Source organism: Saccopteryx leptura, chromosome 5 (assembly GCF_036850995.1).
Source record: "Saccopteryx leptura isolate mSacLep1 chromosome 5, mSacLep1_pri_phased_curated, whole genome shotgun sequence".
NCBI classification, from domain to species: domain Eukaryota; kingdom Metazoa; phylum Chordata; class Mammalia; order Chiroptera; family Emballonuridae; genus Saccopteryx; species Saccopteryx leptura.
In genome coordinates, this window is record NC_089507.1 from 51,539,883 (window position 1) to 51,559,436 (window position 19,554).

A 19,554-nucleotide genomic window follows, 5' to 3' on the forward strand; every position below is an offset into this window, starting at 1 on the left:
ACAAAAAGTCTGGACAGACACACTGGAGCCTAGAGATGGAGCTACACCTAGCACCCTTCCTTTTTAAAAAAAAATAATATATATTTATTACTTTTAATTTATTGTATTTACATGGATTCAAGTGTCCCACTGAATATAACTCCCTCACACCCCACCCCGGTGACCCTTTTATACCCACTTTGCCCCCCTCCGCCTAACTCTCTCCCCCCTTCCCTCTAGGATTAGCTATTTTGTTATCTATGTCTCTGTGTTATGTATATATAGTTTCACTAATCCCTTTACCTTCTCTGATCCCATCCCCTTATCCCCTGTCCCTCTGACTGATGTCCCTCTGGTCCTTGGGACCCTACCTCTGCTTCTCTTCCATTCCTCAGTTCTCTTTGTTCATTAGATACCACAAATAAGTGAGATCATGTGATATTTTTCTTTCTTTGCCTGGATTATTTCACTTAGCATAATAATCTCTAGCTCCATCCATGCCGGCACACAAGGTAAGATTTCCTTCATTCTACCAGCTGCATAGTATTCCATCATACATCTGCACCACTGCTTTTTAATTCACTCGTCCACTGATGGACCCTTGGGCTGTTTCCAGATCTTAACTATTGTAAACAATGCTGCAATAAACATGGGGTGCATTTCTTCTTTTGAGTCAATACCTTGGTATTCTTAGGATATATTCTGAAAAGTGGGATGGCTGGATCAAAAGGCAGTTCAATTTTTTATTTTTTGTGGAATCTCCATACAGTCCTCCACAGTGGCTGCACAAGTCTGCAATCCCGCCAGCAGTGCAGAAGGGTTCCCTTTTCTCCAAACCCTCTCCAGCACTTATTGTGTGTTATTTTGTTAATGAGCCCCATTCTGACAGATGTAAGGTGGTATTTCATTGTGGTTTTAATTTGCATTTCTCTGATGATCAGTGACATTGAACACTTTTTCATATGCCTATTTGCCATCTGTATGTCCTCTTTGGAGAAGTGTCTTCAGTTCTTTTGCCCATTTTTTAACTGGATTTTTTGCCTTCCTGGTGTTGAGTTTTAGAAGTTTTTTACATTTTGGTTATTAATCCCTTATCAGATGAATTGGTGAATATGTTCTCCCATTGTGTGGGTTGTCTTTTTATTTTGTTCATGGTATCTTTTGCTGTGCAAAAACTTTTTAGATTGACACATTTGTTCATCCTGTATTTTATTTCACTTGCTCATGGAGATAAACCAGCAAAAATATTGCTACTAGAGATATTGGAGAGTTTACTGCCTATATTTTGTTCCAAATGTTTATAGTTTCACGACTTACATTTAAGTCTTCTATCTATTTTGAGTTTATTTTTGTGAATGATGTAAGTTGGGGGTGTAGTTTCATTTTTTTTTTTTTGCATGTACCTGTCCAGTTTTCCCAACACCATTTATTAAAGAGACTGTCTTTACTCCATTGTATGCTCTTACCTCCTTTGTTAAATATCAATTGTCCATAAAGGCATAGGTTTGTTTCTGGGTTCTCTGTTCTGTTCCTTTGATATGTATGCCTGTTCTTATGCCAATACCAAGCTGTTTTGGGTACAAAGGCCTTGTAGGATAACTTGATATCAGGAAATGTGATACCTCCCACTTTATTCTTTTTTTTCCAAGATTGTTGAGGTTATTCGTGTTCTTTTTTAGTTCCATATAAATTTTTGAAATATTTGTTCTATATCTTTGAAGTATGCCATAGGTATTTTAATAAGAAATGCATTGAATTTATAGATTGCTTTGGGTAATATTGACATTTTAATGATGTTTATTCTTTCTATCTATGGACGAGGTATATGCTTCCACTTGTTTGTATTTTTCTTGATTTCTTTTATCAATGTTTTATAATTTTTTGAGTGCAAGTCCTTTACACTGTTGGTTAAATTTGCTCCTAGATACTTTATTTTTTTTATTGCAATAGTGAAGGGGATTGTTTTTTTTAATTTCTCTCTCAGACAGTTTATTGTTGGTATATAAAAATGCCACTGATTTCTGAATTTTAATTTTATATCCTGCCACCTTGCCAAATCCATTTATCAAGTCTAGTAGTTTTTTTACTGAGATCTTATGGTTTTCTATGTAGAGTATCATGTCATCAGCAAATAATGGCAGTTTTACTTCTTTTTTTCCAACGTGGATGCCTTTTATTTCTTCCTCTTGTCTGATTGCTGTGGCTAGGACTTCCAGAACTATGTTGAATAAAAGTGGTGAAAGGGGCACACTTTCTTGTTCCTGATCTTAAGGAGATGCTTTTAATTTTGCCCATGGAGTCTGATGTTGACTGTGGGTTTGTCATAGATGGCCTTTATCATGTTGAGGTATGTTCCCTGTATTCCCACTTTGCTGAGAGTTTTGATCATAAATGGGTGCTGGATTTTTGCCGGGGTCCAGCCCCGGGGGGAATCCAGGGGTCCCACAGGGAGAGATGGCGTCAGCGAATCGAGTGAGAGAGCCGAATTCTTTATTTTCTCATTAGCATTTACTGCCAGGCATCTCTGCCAGTGGCTGGTCTAACTTTACTTTTATACACACACACTAAGTTACAATCACATGATATTCAGAATACATTGATTAATCATTGTTTTTGTTTCACTATGGTTACATTTCCTAGGTAACAGTTAATTCATTTCTATAAACTATAAATCAGGTGGTAAGTCATTCAAAGTACAATTATACAATAACTTGAACAGCAATAACAATATTGGTACAAACTTCCAAAAGGTCAGTACTGATTAATAACTCTACCTTGTCTGAGATTTTATTGTCTAGTCAAATTTTATTTATTTACCATATTCATACACTAGTTAAGTTCTAACTTTATTCTTCTCAGAGTGTTTCACCACCTGCAGGTCAGGTATGCAAGAAGAAAGGAAAGTTTCTTTACTCTACCACATGAAAAGTCTAGGGTGGTAAAGTGATGAATTAAGTGAAGGCTGAAAGGTGCTCTGTGTATAATTACTGTTTCCTACCTATTCATAAGTCAAAATCTATTCTTTTTAACATGATTAATAATAAGAAATTCTCCTACAAACTTAACCCTTTACGAGGGATATCATAGCCAAGTCTTATGTCTATGAGCCCAGTTCAAGGGGTTTACAGGCTTTTCTGTGGAACTCACACCTTCTGTCTCATTTCCTAAGACATTACTACGAATCTACAGGGAAAGCATGGTACTATTATCCCTATGCCATAAATGATAGCACACACCCAGAAAAGGGGGGGATATAAGGCCAGATTAATTCAAAAATGTCAAAGGGGGAAGTATCGTTGTGCCTTTCCTTTGCGGTGACTTTGTCAACCCACAGCCATTGGTCTTCACTACGGTGACTTTGTCAACCAGCAGCCACTGGTCTTCTCTGCTGTGACTTTGTCCATCAGCAGTTGTGGATCTTCTCTGCTGTGACCTTGTCAGCCAGCAGTCGTTGATTGGCTCCCGACAGATTTTATCAAATGCTTTTTCTGCATCTATTGATATCATCATGTGATTTTTATTCTTTCTTTTGTTTCTGTTTTGAATCACATTGATTGATTTGCGAAAATTGTACCAGTCCTGCCTCCCCAGAATAAATCCCACTTGATCATGATGTATGATTTTTTTCATGTGTTGCTAGATCCAGTTTTCTAATATTTTGTTGGGAATTTTAGCATCTAAGTCCATCAGGGATATTGGCCTGTGGTTTTCTTTTTTTGTAGTGTCTTTACCTTGTATTGGAATGAGGATTATGCATGCCCCATAAAAGGAGCTTGGAAGTTTTCCTTCCTTTTGAACTTTTTGAAATAGCTTGAGAAGGATAGGTGTTAGTTCTTTGAACATTTGGTAAAATTCACCTTTGAAGCAATTGGTCCAGGACTTTGCTGGGAGTTTTTTGATCCTCTACTTCATCCAGCCTGCTATTAGGTACTTCTAGTGCAGTCTTAATTTCTTATATTATGTTTAACATTTCTGACTGGCTCTTCTTTATTATCAAAATGTCCTTTTTAATGTTTGCTATCTCTTTATTTAGTTGCTCATTATGTCCATCCATTGTTGCCCTATATCCTTGAGCATTTTAAAAGTCATTGTTTTAAACTTTGCATCTGGTATTTTGGTTACTTCCATCTCATTCCGTTCCTTTTCTAGGAATTTTTCTTCTTGATACATTTGGGTCACATTTCTCTGTCTGCCCATTTTGTGTGTATATTAGGTAGTGCTGTCTGAGTTTGAAATTTATTTGTGGTCTTTATGAAGAAGATGTGCTTGGTGGTACTATCCTCAAGGCCACTTGTTCTCCTTGTTCTAATAATGCTTCTTTAGGGTACTATTTCCCCTCTTGTATATGAGTATTAGATGCTGTTGGTTCTTTTGTGGTATAATTATCTCTTCAGGCTTGCTGGCTTTAACTATTAACCTTGATCATCTGTATTGCCCACTGTACAATGTCTGTCTTGTTGGGCATATTTATTCTTCATAGTGTCTGGTCCCTTCTACACTCCTTTGGATGTGCTGCTTGTGTAGGTAGTGGATTCTAAGGTTGATGCTGTTTGCCACCCACTACCAATGTTGTAGGCTCTAGTTCTTCTTGGGTTGATGTCAGCTATATTTTGTAGCCAGGTACTGCACTTTTTTTCAGTTTGTGTCTGCATTTTCTGTGTCTAGGTACTGTGGGAAAGGCCAATATTCATAAAAAGGTCAATTTTTCCTGCTTAGAGATGACAACAGCTCCATAAAAGTCCCAAGCTCTGAAAGATTAGTCTCCACTTTTCAGTTGCTTTTCTTCCTCTTGCAGCTGCCTGGTCTTCCCATAAAGTCGTCTGTAGTAAAACTGTATTATGGTCTCAGGTTGGCCTCACCTAACCATCCCCTCTACAGGTGGCATGCTTGATCTGCTTGGGCAGTTAAGGTTGTGAATACAATGTTTGTGGGACCCCCTACTTCAGGAGTCTATTGATCAGGAGTTCAGTATGGGGTATGTGGGCCCTATTCCAGAGCTGGATTCCTCAGTCACTGTTGGATACTCAAATTTCATTTCTCCCCGACAATGAGCAGCTGATTCAGATCGAGTGTGGCTGACAGTCCCCTCTGTAGAATTTTTTTCAACTGTTGAGACCCCAGTCTCAGGGAAGAAAACTGAGAGAGTCTTCTCCTGGGGTTCACTGTACTCCTCCCGAATGTAGCTAAACCCCTCGACCAGATCCAACAGTAGACTCACAGAGACTCACATGTTAAATGTCCATGCTCCTAGCCTCTCTTCCTTCCCCCTGTGGAATCTAGCCTAGCAGGACAGAATATCCAGTGCCCAGACAGGCAGAGGGAGATATGGAAGTGATTGTTTAGTGAATGGGTGGGTGTCCTTTGGAGGTGATAAAAGTGTTCTAGATCTGGTTGTGGTGATTTTGCATTACATGGTAAATGAATGAAATGCCCCTGAATTTGCACACTTCAAAATTTTAAAATAGGGAATTTTAATATAATTTTATTATTGTGAATGTACCTCAGTTAAAATCAATAGATGACAAATAGATTTGGAGTTGAGACCCTAGTTTGTCAGCCATTGATTTATACCATAAATTTAATTCTTCCATATTTGAAATAAAAATTTCCAGTATTTTTATTATTTATCTGTGAATATGTCACATTTAAAATATGTATTAAGTTATTTATATAGAGACTAGAATTATTATGGACATATTATTTTTTATTTAATAGTGATGGCTGTTGATGCAAGTTGAATATTGCTACATTCAACAAGTATATTGAACAAATGTTTTCAGTGCTATGCCATGTTTTCATTTCTCCTTTCAACAACCTCAAAATGAAGAGAGTATAATTACTATGATATCCATTTCATTGGGGAAGTAAGGCTTAAGGAGATTATTTGACTGGTCCAACTCCACATAACTCTAATTGTTTTAAAGAACATAAATCCCTTCCATTATAAATTGTTTATATTCTAATGATTTTCTTTGCATTCATACAAATTTATATATATATTGTGTCCAAAAAAGAATATAATGCTTAGTTTAGAAATGTTTTTCTCAGTAAAAATTTTATTTATTAAAATTGACATATAATATTTTATTAGTTTAATGTGTACAACATAGTAATTAAACATTAATATACGGTACAAAATGTTCACCACAATGAGTGAAGTAATGACCTGTCACTGTAGATCAATGATTTTAAACTGCCAAGAATTTTTAAAAGGTGCAACATCTGGCTATTTAATCAGGGACACTGAACTATTTTTCTTAAATTGTTGAACAAAAAAACTTAAAATTATCAATAGCCATTAGTGAATGAATCAGAATTATACTTTTTTTTGGTCGATTGACAAAAAAAATTTTTTTTTGATGTGTGTCAGAATTTTAGTAATTAGTTTATATGTGACATCGGATGAAAAAGGTTGAAAATCGCTGCTATGGATAGCTATTACAAGATAATTCACTCTGTTCCCTCTGCTGTGTGCTACATCCCTGAGACTTGCTTTATAACTGGCAGAATTTATTCTTGATCCCCTTCCCCTTCTCTGCCTATTCACCCAGCTGCCTCAACTCTGGCAACTAACAGTTTCACCTCTGTTTCTGTTTAGATACTTACTTTGTTTTCATAATATTGTCTGTAATCTATCAGTTCTCTGTAATTGCTGTGTGACTTACAACTTTCATAAGGGATTAAGTATGTTCACTGACAGCGGTTTAAGTGCTTGAGGAAGGATTCTGCACATATGTGTGGGTATGTGAATAGGTCTGCATGATGTTTTCCTAGATGTAGAATACCAGGTTGCACAATATGTTTAAATTTTATTTGAAAGCATCATTCCACATTATACTTTCTAAAAAATAGTTTTCTGTGATTCTAAGTTTGATAAATCATCTCTGGAACAATTATTTATTGATTTAATTTATATTTGCCTAGGTATTGGTGGCTCCTGCCACAAGTTATAGATTATAAACTGCTTCTACTTTTGTGAATTGCCTGTTCGTGTCCTACATATATTTTTGTACAGACCGTCATCATTTTCATTGTGATTTGTAAGCTTTCTATCCACACAGTGGATACCAATTATTTTCCTATTATATGTGTTGCAGAGTAGGTTTGAGGAAAATCAATTAAGGCTATATGAATGATTTACCATTGTTATCTACTATGGCACATTATTAGTTCATTTTTTTAAATTATGAGTCAGTTATCTAGAGGAGGTATATGGAAAGTTCTGTAGCAAACTTTTTGTGTAATTTTCCCAGCATCAAACATTTAAACTTGTTTTGAAATAAATTTATCCTTAGGCTGAACACTGTTTTTTGTAAGACTTTGAGAATGGTCTTCATAACTTCATAGTAAGGGCAGGACTGGTTTTCTCATTGGGACTCCTTTGATTTAGCTGCGTATGTTTTAGGTGATCTGTGAGCATCCTTGTGATGTGATTTTTCTATTTTTAGAAATGTTACATGATTTCTGTATAGTTTGCATTGTTATTGATAATGGTCAGCAATAGTTGTCTAGGTTTAAAAGAACATGGTGATTGTATTTTTTTTATCATGCCAAAGAACTTTTTGTTTCCATATTAACTTTATGGGATGGATGGGACAATAGGCTTCTAAGGAAAGACAGAAGGTACGGGACATACTTATCTAGGGTGCTTATATGGAATGATAAGAATTTCAAACTGCCTTTATCAAACACATTGAATTGTCATTATGCCTGTAACTAAATGATCCTGTGCTTTGTTTTGCAAGAAGTGGAAACATATATGTACACGTGCATTTGGAATGAAAATGCAGTAAGTCCCTTTAGAGCAGTGGTTCCCAACCTTTTTTGAGCCATGTTTAATGTAAGAAAATATTTTCACAGACTGGCCTTTAGGGTGGGATGGATAAATGTATCATGTGACCGAGACAAGTGTCAAGAGTGAGTCTTAGACGAATGTAACAGAGGGAATCTGGTCATTTTTAAAAAATAAAACATCGTTCAGAATTAAATATAAATAAAACAGAATAATGTAAGTTATTTATTATTTCTCTGTGGACCGGTACCAAATGGCCTATGGACCGGTACCAGGGCCCGGGGGTTGGGGACCACTGCTTTAGAGGACTACATTTTTAGTTCTATTTTTCTTCATTTATGTGTCAGTTGTATGTAAGGTCTTGTCGTAAACTTTTTGTAAAATTATTCCAGAATTAAATTTTTAACTTGTTTTAAAATAAATACAGTCTCAGGCTAGACGTTATTGAAGTGTGAAAATCGTGGAGTTGCATGAAGAACATGAGACCAAACAGTATTAAAAGTAAAAATTTATTAAAAATGTTCGAGTGTGCGTGAGCAGACTAAGCTGTGTCAGCCCTGAGCAGAGAAAAGGCACTCTCTTTTATATGAAAGGTGAGGAATGGGGGTTTAAATGCCTGAGAGTTTTCTGTCAAGTCCCTAATTATCAGCTCCTGGTACAGCAAGCCTCAGTAACTGTCTTCATTGGCCTGTCTCAGTGATTGATAAACTGATTTTCCCCTGCAGGGTTCAGCCATCAGTCAGTAGTCAAACTGGTTCTTGGCTATAGAATGGGGGGAATGGCCTCTATTTTTACCTAACAATTATCAAACCTATTATTGGGACCATAGAACCATCATCAAGGCTGAAATGAGAAGAAAGCAAGTAGGTGTTCTTTTTAAGGGGTCATGTGGTAAAGAGAATGAGCCAAAACTGAAACCAAAACCTTTCATAAGTGGATCACTTTTACAATGGGAAGAAGTTAGCTGTTGTATTTCTAAATGCACATAATACTTTAATTGGAAATGACTTAACCTGAATGAAGGCAAATGGATTGCCGTGTCTTTAGGTAAGAAGTGATGCTGAGGGAAATGAACCGTAAAACCAAGGAGCATTACTGGTGTCTGATAAGGACATGGAAGGATGAATGAATTTTCACAATTCTAACTATTAAATAATTTATTTAGCAAAATATACCACAAACTATGAAATTCTTCTGAGCATTTGCTCATTACTACTGATATTTTGAATAAACTAATGTTCTTCAACTCATGCCTAATGCTTAAAGGATGTTAACCTTAACAATTTCTTTGTTATGTTAGAAACAGTATAATGAAATTTAATATTTACTGATATAGTTATATTGTTATTTTATTTTTCTTCAGGTTTTTTTTACCTTTTTGTCATGAATATTTTTAACTCTTAGACTGATAGTTAATCTTTTGAAAACAAATTTTGATCTGAGAAGCTAAATAGTGAAAAATCATTTTGTGAAGGAGGCAGGGCCCCTTACATCACACTTTATTTTGCCGAAATAACTGGATGGAAGGGTCCCATCTATGAGGCACATCAGCTTCAGGCCTCAGAACAACTACTCTCTTTTTTTCTTCTTTCCTGTTTTAGCAAACTTCTGACAACAAAACAGGCAACATCTTGTTATGACAAATATATCTGTTGCCACACAGGCCAGCAGGAACCCAAATCACATCCAAAGAGTGGTACTGGACCCAGATGAGGTCTAGGGAGGCTGGCCGCAGGTGTTTGGCTCCTTTGTGACGCATGACAAACTCGATCCAGAAGACGGCTTCATTGGTTGGTCACGCTAAATTCTTGATAACTTCATGCATTCTCTTTATATCTAAAGTGGAAACATAAAGATATCTATAATGAAAGGGAGTTCTTTTGCCCATAAGAGGTTTTTGAAATGTCATACATATATTTCAAATGAATGTCATAGAATTGGGAAAGATATTTTTATTTGGGTGTTTCTTGATGATTGCCTTTTAAATTAGAATTTTCTGATGTCAAATATTTTACAAAGTGAAGACTGAAGATAAAAGGGGGAAGCTACAGCATTCTATCACAGGAAATGATAGTAGCCATTCTAAGCGCTATGAGTGTTAATAAAAAAGGGGCTACACAGCAGACCTGACAGTGTCTGGAGTCATGTAATAAGCCTATCAAGCTCAGTGACCCAAAGTAACCACACAGGGCAATCTGATCATAACTTTCTAACTGGACAGCCCAGATAGAGGTCTTATCCCAGGCCTATAGTTCCCTTAGTATAAGGTTGATCTGTACCCCAAATGGGCCTAGGATAACATACCACTGAAATGCCAGACTACTTTCTGGAGGCAGGACCACAAGCACCAGAGCACAATGACCCCAGATATGTCTTGTGCCAGCTGTATTCACTATAAATGTTAAAAGTTAACTATTTATACCTACTGAAGTAAAACAAATATGTTCTAGTATTTCTCCATTTTACTTTTATCCAATTATAGAGCTTCTACCCTCACCTCCACTTTGCTTTTCTCTTCCTCCTTAATTTATCACTAAGGGATTTCATGGAACCTTTCTTATGCTTCTCTTTTGATTTTAAATCTATAAATGGAACTGCCACACTGCCACTCTCCAGGACATTTTCTTATTTGTTGATTTTGATTTGGGCCGGTCCTCAGTTATTGTCTTAAACAAATATTATACAACCTTTTCAGCCTGATCTATGGTGGCACAGTGGATAATACTGGATTACTGAGGTTGCTGATTTAGTTCCCTGGGATTGCCCGTTGAGGCACATGGGGGAAGCACCTGCTGAGAGTTAATACTTTCTGCTCTTCCCTTCCCCCCTTTATTTCTCTCTCTATCTCTTTCTCCTCTCTCTAAAAATCAGTAAATACAATTTAAAAAATAATTTTTTGATATATTTAGACTTTCTTTCCTCAACATAAATCAGATGGTGAAATGCAGTTTTAGGACAATGCTTTTCATGTATCTCTTAAATATACTTCTTGGTGATGACCATTTTAATGCCAAAGTCATTGATAAACAAAAACCTGCCATATGTAGATTTGTTTTTAAATTGATATGTGAGGTAAATTGCAGCTATAACCATAGTTTACCTTTCATGTAGAAATTTCTGTAACCAGACCCTTTACAGAGTTTAATACACATTAGTTGTCTACTCTGAGATACTTTATCAAACCTTTTGAGAAATCTGGGCAATGGCTGATGCAATGACATTGGCTCTTTCTTCTGTCATGTTTATGACCATGGAACTGAGAGTGAACACCACAATACCATGTTCTTCAGAGCTCTGGGTAAACTCTTCCATTTCCTGTGAAGAAAGAATTTTTTCCATTACAAAACAGCAATAGTCCAGTGAACACTATTGAAAGGACTGCTAAAAACAATTAAAGAGAGAAAATTATGTCTTATGAGTTATTAGTGTAGTGCTTGTGTTTTATAAAAGTGTTAAAATCCATACAATATAAACATCACCTTAACTATTTACTAGTGTACGGATACATAGTAAAGTTATCCTTGTTGTTGTGCAACCCTTCTCCAGAACTCTTTATCCTTGCACATTGGAACTGTGCTTCTTATCCTGTAATTCACCATTTCCCATTTCCCAGTTTCTGACACTCACTATTCCTCTTTCTCTTTCTATGAACTTGACTAGTTTTGATACCATGTATTAGTGTAATCATACAGTATGTATCATTTTGTGAGTGAGGTGTATTACTTAGGAAAATGTTCTTAGGAATTCAGATATGTTATATATAACCTGCGTTAAATTTCCTTCAATTCTTTTTTTTTTTTTTTTTTGAAGGTACTCATTCATTCTGAATCTGATAATACCAGACGATTTCAGCTTAGCAGATAACATACACAAAATCATAACCAACAAAAAGATTTTGTAACATGTGGGCCCATTTGATGGACAAAGATGACTTTACCAGGTAAGGGCATAATATTTTTTTCCTAAATGTTTGTATTCTTTACTGTGATACCTTCAGATTAGAGATTAAAGGCTTTAGCGGTGTAAGGTGCTCCTCGGGAGTCTTGCATTAACACTTCCCTGGTATGTAAGAGTATTCAGTGTATAAGACAGATGGTTTTTTGCAGCAGCAGAATGAACATTGAATAGCAGCAGTAACCAAGGGTCCTAGCCTGCAGGTAACGTCAGTGTCAATGTATGTTGTGAACTGTGTGCTCCTCTCCACCCCCTCCCCTAACTCTCTTTCAAAGTCGTAATAGTTTGTCCTTTCTAGTAGCTTGTAAGGCAGAAGAAGCATAAGAAATGCCATTGGCTCTCACTATTTTCTTTATTGAGAAGAGCTAATATTAAATAGATCTTAGTCATGAAATTTATTTTCATTTACCATCATATCTGGCTATCACTTTTAACTTGTTTAGTAATATATACTGCTCACAAACATTATGGGATATTTCAAAATAAATAGCTATTAAAGAAAGAAGGATTTTATTTTTTTATTAAACAAGAACATCAGAAAAGCAAACGGCAAGTCAAAGAAAGTTGTTCAATTATGCATATGAGATGCAAAACCCACTTTTATTTCATTGGTGAAAATACAGTATACAAAAGCCTAAAAGTACTGGAGTATCTGCACTTTCCCTGTTCCCCTAATTTTTGTGAGCAGTGTAGTTACTTGCTTTGTTTTTTTTGTTGTTGTTGTTGTTTTTTGTATTTTTCTGAAGTGAGAAGACAGACTTCCGCATGCATGACACTGAGATCCACCCAGCATGCACACTAGGGCCCATCTGGTGAGTTGCTCCATTGCAACCGGAGATATTCTAGTACCTGAGGCAGAGGCTACAGTGCCACCCTCAACACCCAGGCCAACTTTGCTCCAATGGAGAGAGATAGAGAGAAAGGAGAGGGGAAGGGTAGAGAAGCAGATGGCTGCTTCTCCTGTGGGCCCTGGCTAGGAATCAAACCCGGGACTTCCAAACACCAGGCCGACACTCTATCACTGAGCTAACAGGCCAGGGCCTAGTTACTTGCTTTGTAATTCTTGGGGCAAGGTACACCGAACTTTGTTTTCCTTTAATTATATAAATAAATCTCATGAAAGAAGAGTAAGACTTCATTTAATCCAGTAATTGTTAACCTGTGCTCACTGTTTATAATCAGTAACACTTTGATTTCCTAACTAATAAACCATCAGTAATGGCAGGACTTTTAGCTTCTTTAGCGAATTCATTATTAAAGCTTCCATGTTATAGGGGTTGAATAAAATATGTGGGTAGATTGTTATAAATCAATGGTTTCGCTTTTATAAGCTGGATAAACAATTTTGTATAACTAAAACAAAAACATTTTATAATTTATATTGGCACCTGTCTCTAGCTGGAGACGTTCAGCTGGACTTTCTGTACAGAGGACTGGCTGGTCACCGTCTTGAGTAGCTCAGTTCAATGTACCTAAAATTTATATATTGAAGTCAAGTTACCCAGGATTGTTTCAGGTTTTCTAACTATGTTCCCTGATCCTTATGAACACTTAAATTTTTTTACTTTCTGTATGAGAAAAATTGCTCAATGTACTTTTCTACACCCTCGCCCTCAAATGTATAAGGAGCAAAAACTTTCATGGAATCTGGTCCAACCTTCATACTTACCTATTTTTACCCTTAATTTGTTTTTAATTATTTACTTTTTTTGGAAAATAGTATAACTTTTCTAATACCTAAAGTTTACTTTTTATTCTAATTATTTTTTCAAGCTTTTGTTTAAAAAATTGAGACATAATTAACATATAATGTTATATAAGTTTAAAGTATACAAGATGTTGAGTTGATTTATCTATAAGTTATAATATTATTACATTACCACTTTAGCATTAGTGAACACCTCTATTAGGTAGCATAAATATCTTTTTGTGTTTGTGGTGAGAACATTTAAGATTTAGGCTATAGAATCTTTCAATTATATAACAGTGCATTGTTGGCTATAATTACTATATCTCCTGAACTTAATTATCTTCAAGTTACAAGTTTGTACTCTTTGGTCAACTTCTCAACTCCATTTCACTTTATCCAGTTTGGTGTAATCACCATTCTACTCTGTTTGTAGTACTTTACCTTTTTTAGATTCCTTATATAAATGATATTGTACGTTATTTGTCTCTTTCAGTGTCATTTATGTCACTTTGCATAATGCCTTCATCGTCCAAGTATGTTGTCCCAAATGGTAGAATATCTTTCTTTCTCATGTCGGAATAATGTTCTAGTGTGTGTGTGTGTGTGTGTGTGTGTGTGTGTGTGTGTGTGAATGTGTTTGTGTGTATTTGATAACTTTTTACCCATTTATTTGTTGACAGACACTTAAGTTGTTCCCATTTATTGGCTGTTGTGAATAGTGATGTAGTGAACATGGAATAATGGATATGTTTTTGATATCCTGTTTTTCTTATTTATGGAAAATACTCAGAAGTGGGATTTTTAGATCATATGGTAGCTCTATTTTAATATCTTGAAGAACTTCCATACTGTTTTTCACAGTGGTTGTACTGATTTTACATTCCTACCTACTTGCAGAAGCAGAAGGTTCTGTGTTTTCTTGTATATGATTTTGGAAGATTCTTTTGGGAGAATTCTTAAGCCTGTTTGTCTCTCTTCCATCCTATAAGGACCAGACCTGACGGTGGTGATACAGCTCAAGTTTGTGGTTTCTCTCTTGTTAACAAATTCTTGCTTCATTCTAGTATTGCTCCACAGTCTTCTACCAAATCTTGCTCTTGTGCTGCCCTTGGCAGCTTGTACATGGGGCTGGCTGCAGACAGGAGGTATGGGTTTGGAATGTAGTTCACTGTTGGAGCCCACAGGCCCATTGTGAGGATCTGTAGGAGAGATTTCCTTTGTGGTTTGTGGTCAGGCTTCCTGATGGAGTACAGAATGCTGTTAGGAAAGACTGTTTCTCTCTAACGTCCTCTGGGAACCTTACATGGCACTTTCCTGTCTGCTCCCTCTCACCAGGTACTGATGCTGTGACAGAAAAATGAGTCACTTTGGAGCATCCTGCACACCAGGGAAACTCGGCATCTACTCACCAGCTCTCTCTGTCCCCTGTGGCAGTAAAGACCATCTCCTTTATCCCTAAGCTGTGCAGCCTTGGAGGAGGAATGCTGCTGGTAAAGTCAAGCTCTCCTCTCACCTATATCAATGCATGCAAACACATATATTTTGTGCTCCAACAATGTGCTGATACTGCTATGGAAATCTGGACTTCATGATAAACTCTCTAACCAGAGGTGGGACTCAAATAATTTAACAACCAACTCTCTGCCCTGATGACTGTTTTAAGTATAAAAAAAGATATACTGAAAGGTTGTTTATTATTTTATTTCATGTATTTAATACTTTCAGAAGAATATAAAAGAGGTACACAAAACTAGATGTAGTGAATAATCCATCGCATGACCCTGTATGGGAACACAGCTAACAAGAAAATAATGTTTTTCCAAGAGAATTGTTTTGTGATTCGAAGGCAAATCACTGGAACAAGTCTCTGTGACCGAAGGTGGATGCTAGACTCTTTTCTCAGTAAAACATTCTCATAAGATTTTACTGCTCCCTTCAAGGCTGTTCCTTGTGATAAAGAAAGGAATGTCATGGGAACCATAGAAGCAATAGCAGTTAATGCCTTTTGATATTGTATTGCTTTTAAGCAATCATGCAGATGTATTCCATGTATCTTTCAGTAAAGGTTATGCTTGATGCTATGCCAATTTTAAGTAAACAAGCTTTTTGAAATCTTGTGAATAAAAGTAGGACACAGCACGAACTCAGCACCATTTGACTGAGCGAGCTGTGGTCCTTTGCTAGTTTACTGACATTTCATCTGCTGACCTCTCTCTGCACCTCTGACTCACAACAACAACTAGATTATGTTATAAGAAAGAATTTTTAAATATTAATAAAAATTTTAAATAATACCTGACAAAAAAACAATAAAACTGTTACTTAATATATTTATATATTGCATCTTGCTTGGCATCCTCACTTGCTATTTTTTTCACCTATGTATAGAATGAACATTTCTACAGGTGCTTAGAATATGCTGTTGCACAAATAGATATTAAAAAAGAGTAGGAAATGTAAATTTGTGATTTCCTAATTCAGGAACTTCCTAGGTGCCCACGTTAGAGAGAACCCTGATGACAAGTGCCATTTTAATAAACAGCTGAACTCAACAAAAAATTAGGTATCAGTTATGCTACACTGGTGTGAACCAGCTTAATTCCACCACTGTTTCTAACTCAGAGGTGGCTGTCCAAGTCTGGGCTCCGTAGGTACTGCTGGATGGCAGCCACGAGGAGGAGGAACCAATTCACAATATCCTGTGGGTATTGCAGTGAGTACTGGAGTTTTTCTGCCTATTACCTGATGGATAATGTGTGAGTCTCCTCCCAGGAGCTGTGGCATTTATTGCTGGATCCCATACTTCCACAGAGGCACACTTGATCATGGATAGGTAACAAATTTTTGCTGTTGAATGAGGACAAAAACAGGGATGTTTTATATTTAATTATGCCAGATTGCTGTTGTCACTCCTGAGGTGCTATGATCCAGTCCAGTGGGATGTTCTCTAGCATTATCATAGCATTATGTTTTTTCTTTTTGATAATATTTTTCTATTTTTATTGCTTTCTTATATTATATTTTTCCAAGTAGAATGTCTAGTGTGTGGGAGCACACACTGTGTCTACATTGCTTCCCTGCATGTTCTTCCCTTACCCTTGCACTATTTAGTCACTTTATAATGATTCTTTGAATTAATAGCTGATACTTTATATGTTGATTAATAAAGATCTTAATTTAACTGATCCTGTTTCCAAAGTCTCCCAAGTAGATTTCTTTATCCTGTGATGATGATGACAATCAAATTCTTGTAACAGTATAGAAATCTATGAGTGTTTGTCAGGTCACTTGACTCAGAAACCTATAAGGTTCTCAGTGTGATCAGATGTTCTGAGTGAAGGACACAGAATCATTCTACTGAAAGTGCAAAGTAAACAACACAAAACATACAAGACTAGGTTTATCGTAGGCAGGGGTTTAGCAGGCTTGCAGTGGAGTCCTCCAACAAATTTAAAATGTGACAGAAATGGATGAGGAAATTCAATATCCGAGTAGGTTCTAATGAGCCATATTTCAGCTTTCCCCATTAACTCAGATAATGTAGTGGGTCTTCCTGAAGGAAAAAAAAAAGCAAAAAAATAGTAAAGAAAATGAATACATTGAGTTGTGAAAATTTCATTTAGTTTTCTGAGAAAATAATATAGCCAAAGATGTTTAAAATGTCTATAGTTTGAGAATAGAAACATATTTGTACAATGCTTATATATGAACAATATCTATTTTTTCATAAATGTAAGTTTTTTTGTAACATCATATCACTACATCCATAATCATTGAAAATGATCAGTTCTAATCTACTATATATAGAATTAAAAATACATTTGTTTACTCTATAAACCTGCAAAAGTAACATATGAAAATATAAACAATAATTTCCATTCCTAAATCAATTACATATACCATAGCCATGAAAACACTGTCCCTAGATTATTTAGTGTACTTTTTACTATTTAGCAAGCTATTCTTTTGATCTTTGATTTTTCTAAAATTGAAGCCTTTAGAATGTGGTTCAATGTTCTGGTACTATAACTACATTTGGTACATTTTAAAAGCTTAATACTACTCATGAATTAATAAAAATATTTATAAAAAACAGCTTGAATATTTTCATTAAATTTGGTAATGTGCTCATTTTTAATTTTGGTTCATTTTGTCTTTTTGAAAGTTTTCACTGATTTACATGTCACATCTTTTAACAAAATTTTAAGTTTTCAAACAAAAGATATACATAGTTAGTGAAAGGGTGTGAAATTATTAGGAACCTCAAATTATAGGTTCCTGAGACTGACACAGAGCCACTTTATCTCTCTCTATTGTGATAAATTTTTTCAGATAGTATGGCAAAATAGCTCAGTTTTTATATCATAGTAGACTATGTAAGATGAAGCAATTCCTCAATGACCCTATAACATAGGTGTTTTTATAATTTTTGTGAGAATGAGAGATCATTTTATAATTTTACTTTATCATTTTACTTATAAAGAACAAGTTTCTGCCTGACCTGTGGTTGCGCAGTGGATAAAGCGTTGACCTGGAAATGATGAGGTCGCTGGTTCGAAACCCTGGGCTTGCCTGGTCAAGGCACATATGGGAGTTGATGCTTCCAGCTCCTCCCCCCTTCTCTCTCTCTGTCGCTCTCTCTCTCTCTCCCTCTCTTTCTCTCTCTCTCCCTCTCTCTCTCCTCTCTAAAAATGAATAAATAATTTAAAAAAAGACAACAGGCAATACAAAAATATAATAATAAAATAAAATATATAAAAAAAAGAAAGAACAAATTTCTTTAATTTCATATTTATATAAACTTAACTTGCCATGTAGTAGGAACATTAGGACTTTATGCTATCAAGCAAAAGGATGACTTACCTAGTACTTCACTATAAAACTGACCCCACTTCTTCTGATTAAATGTTTGGAAACAGAAGTCAAAAAACCCCACATATATCATATTTTTTTACCCTTTCCATGCATGTCATTCGATCACTTAATTCTGACAAGACAACAGGTACACAGGACGGAATAAAAGGAAAGTGTCCGCTCTGCCTTTCAAATGTGTTGCCAGGAGAGAGGCAGAAGCTGTAAACAAGAGGTATCTTAAGAAGCTCAGCCAGCAGCTCACCGCAAGGTAAGGCCAGGTTTGCAAGAATGACATCAAACCTTGATTCTTGCAGTTTTGTCATAAGTTTCTTGTTCAAAACTACATCTGTACAGAGGATTTGTACACAATCAGAATATTTTGAAACGATTTCTTGGACTGCTGAAATATAAGTCCAAAATCTATCTTTTGGCAGATCTGTCCATTAAGAGACCATCATCATAAAAAAATTTTTCAAAATCATTTTTGTTAAAGATGTAGGATAAATCTCAAATTTAATAATTGATGCTTTGGTGAAATCAACAAGAATTGCTGCTGAAGATGTCAGAACGTCTACTTCATGGCCTCTCTGGACGAGTTCATCCAGGATTTTCTTCATTGATCCAATGGCTGTATTCTGTGGGCCACACCAGCACCTTTCCACAACACGCAGGGCTAATGTAATAGCTCAGCTGTAGCAGCAGCAGAACTGAAATCCACTTCGTAGACATCCTGCTGGAACAAATGCTTCTTTCCAAAAGGCTGAACCCTCTGCCTTTGCTCAAACATATGTCCAAGTAGAATCAATGATAAAGTTAAAATATAACCTGACTCATCAAAGTAATACAGCTTTTATTAAAAGCATATGTTATACAAGCTAAAAAATCATAAATTAGACAACCTATCTTTTTTATAAAAATGTGTGTAATGGCTGTAAATGCTATTGTTCAGCTAAGGGTCAACTTTATAATGCATCTGTGATATATTAGGTATTATTGATGAAAAAGAGAACTATAGAATGAGAGTGTGATTGTGTGTATAATCTCTTTTTGTGAAAAAAAGGAAGATAAGCCTTTTATACAGCTTACAAACAATTACCTGGATGATGTTTCAAGAGATTTTTTCTTTTAAGCAAAACTCTGTGAACACATAATTCCCACACCATTCAATTGATAAATTTCAAATGTACATTTCCACAATTCCTCATTTATTCACAGAATTATTCTACCACCATGATGACCTCAGGTAGAGCAATTTCATAATAAAAGTGACATCTCAATCTTGTAT

At 35.7% G+C, this 19,554-nt stretch overlaps 1 pseudogene; it reads right to left on the reverse strand.

Annotated features, from left to right (window-relative positions):
- Positions 1-10,948: 10,948 nt before the first annotated feature.
- On the reverse strand, positions 10,949-19,034 carry LOC136406168 (UDP-glucuronosyltransferase 2B31-like; annotated as a pseudogene).
- Positions 19,035-19,554: the final 520 nt, after the last annotated feature.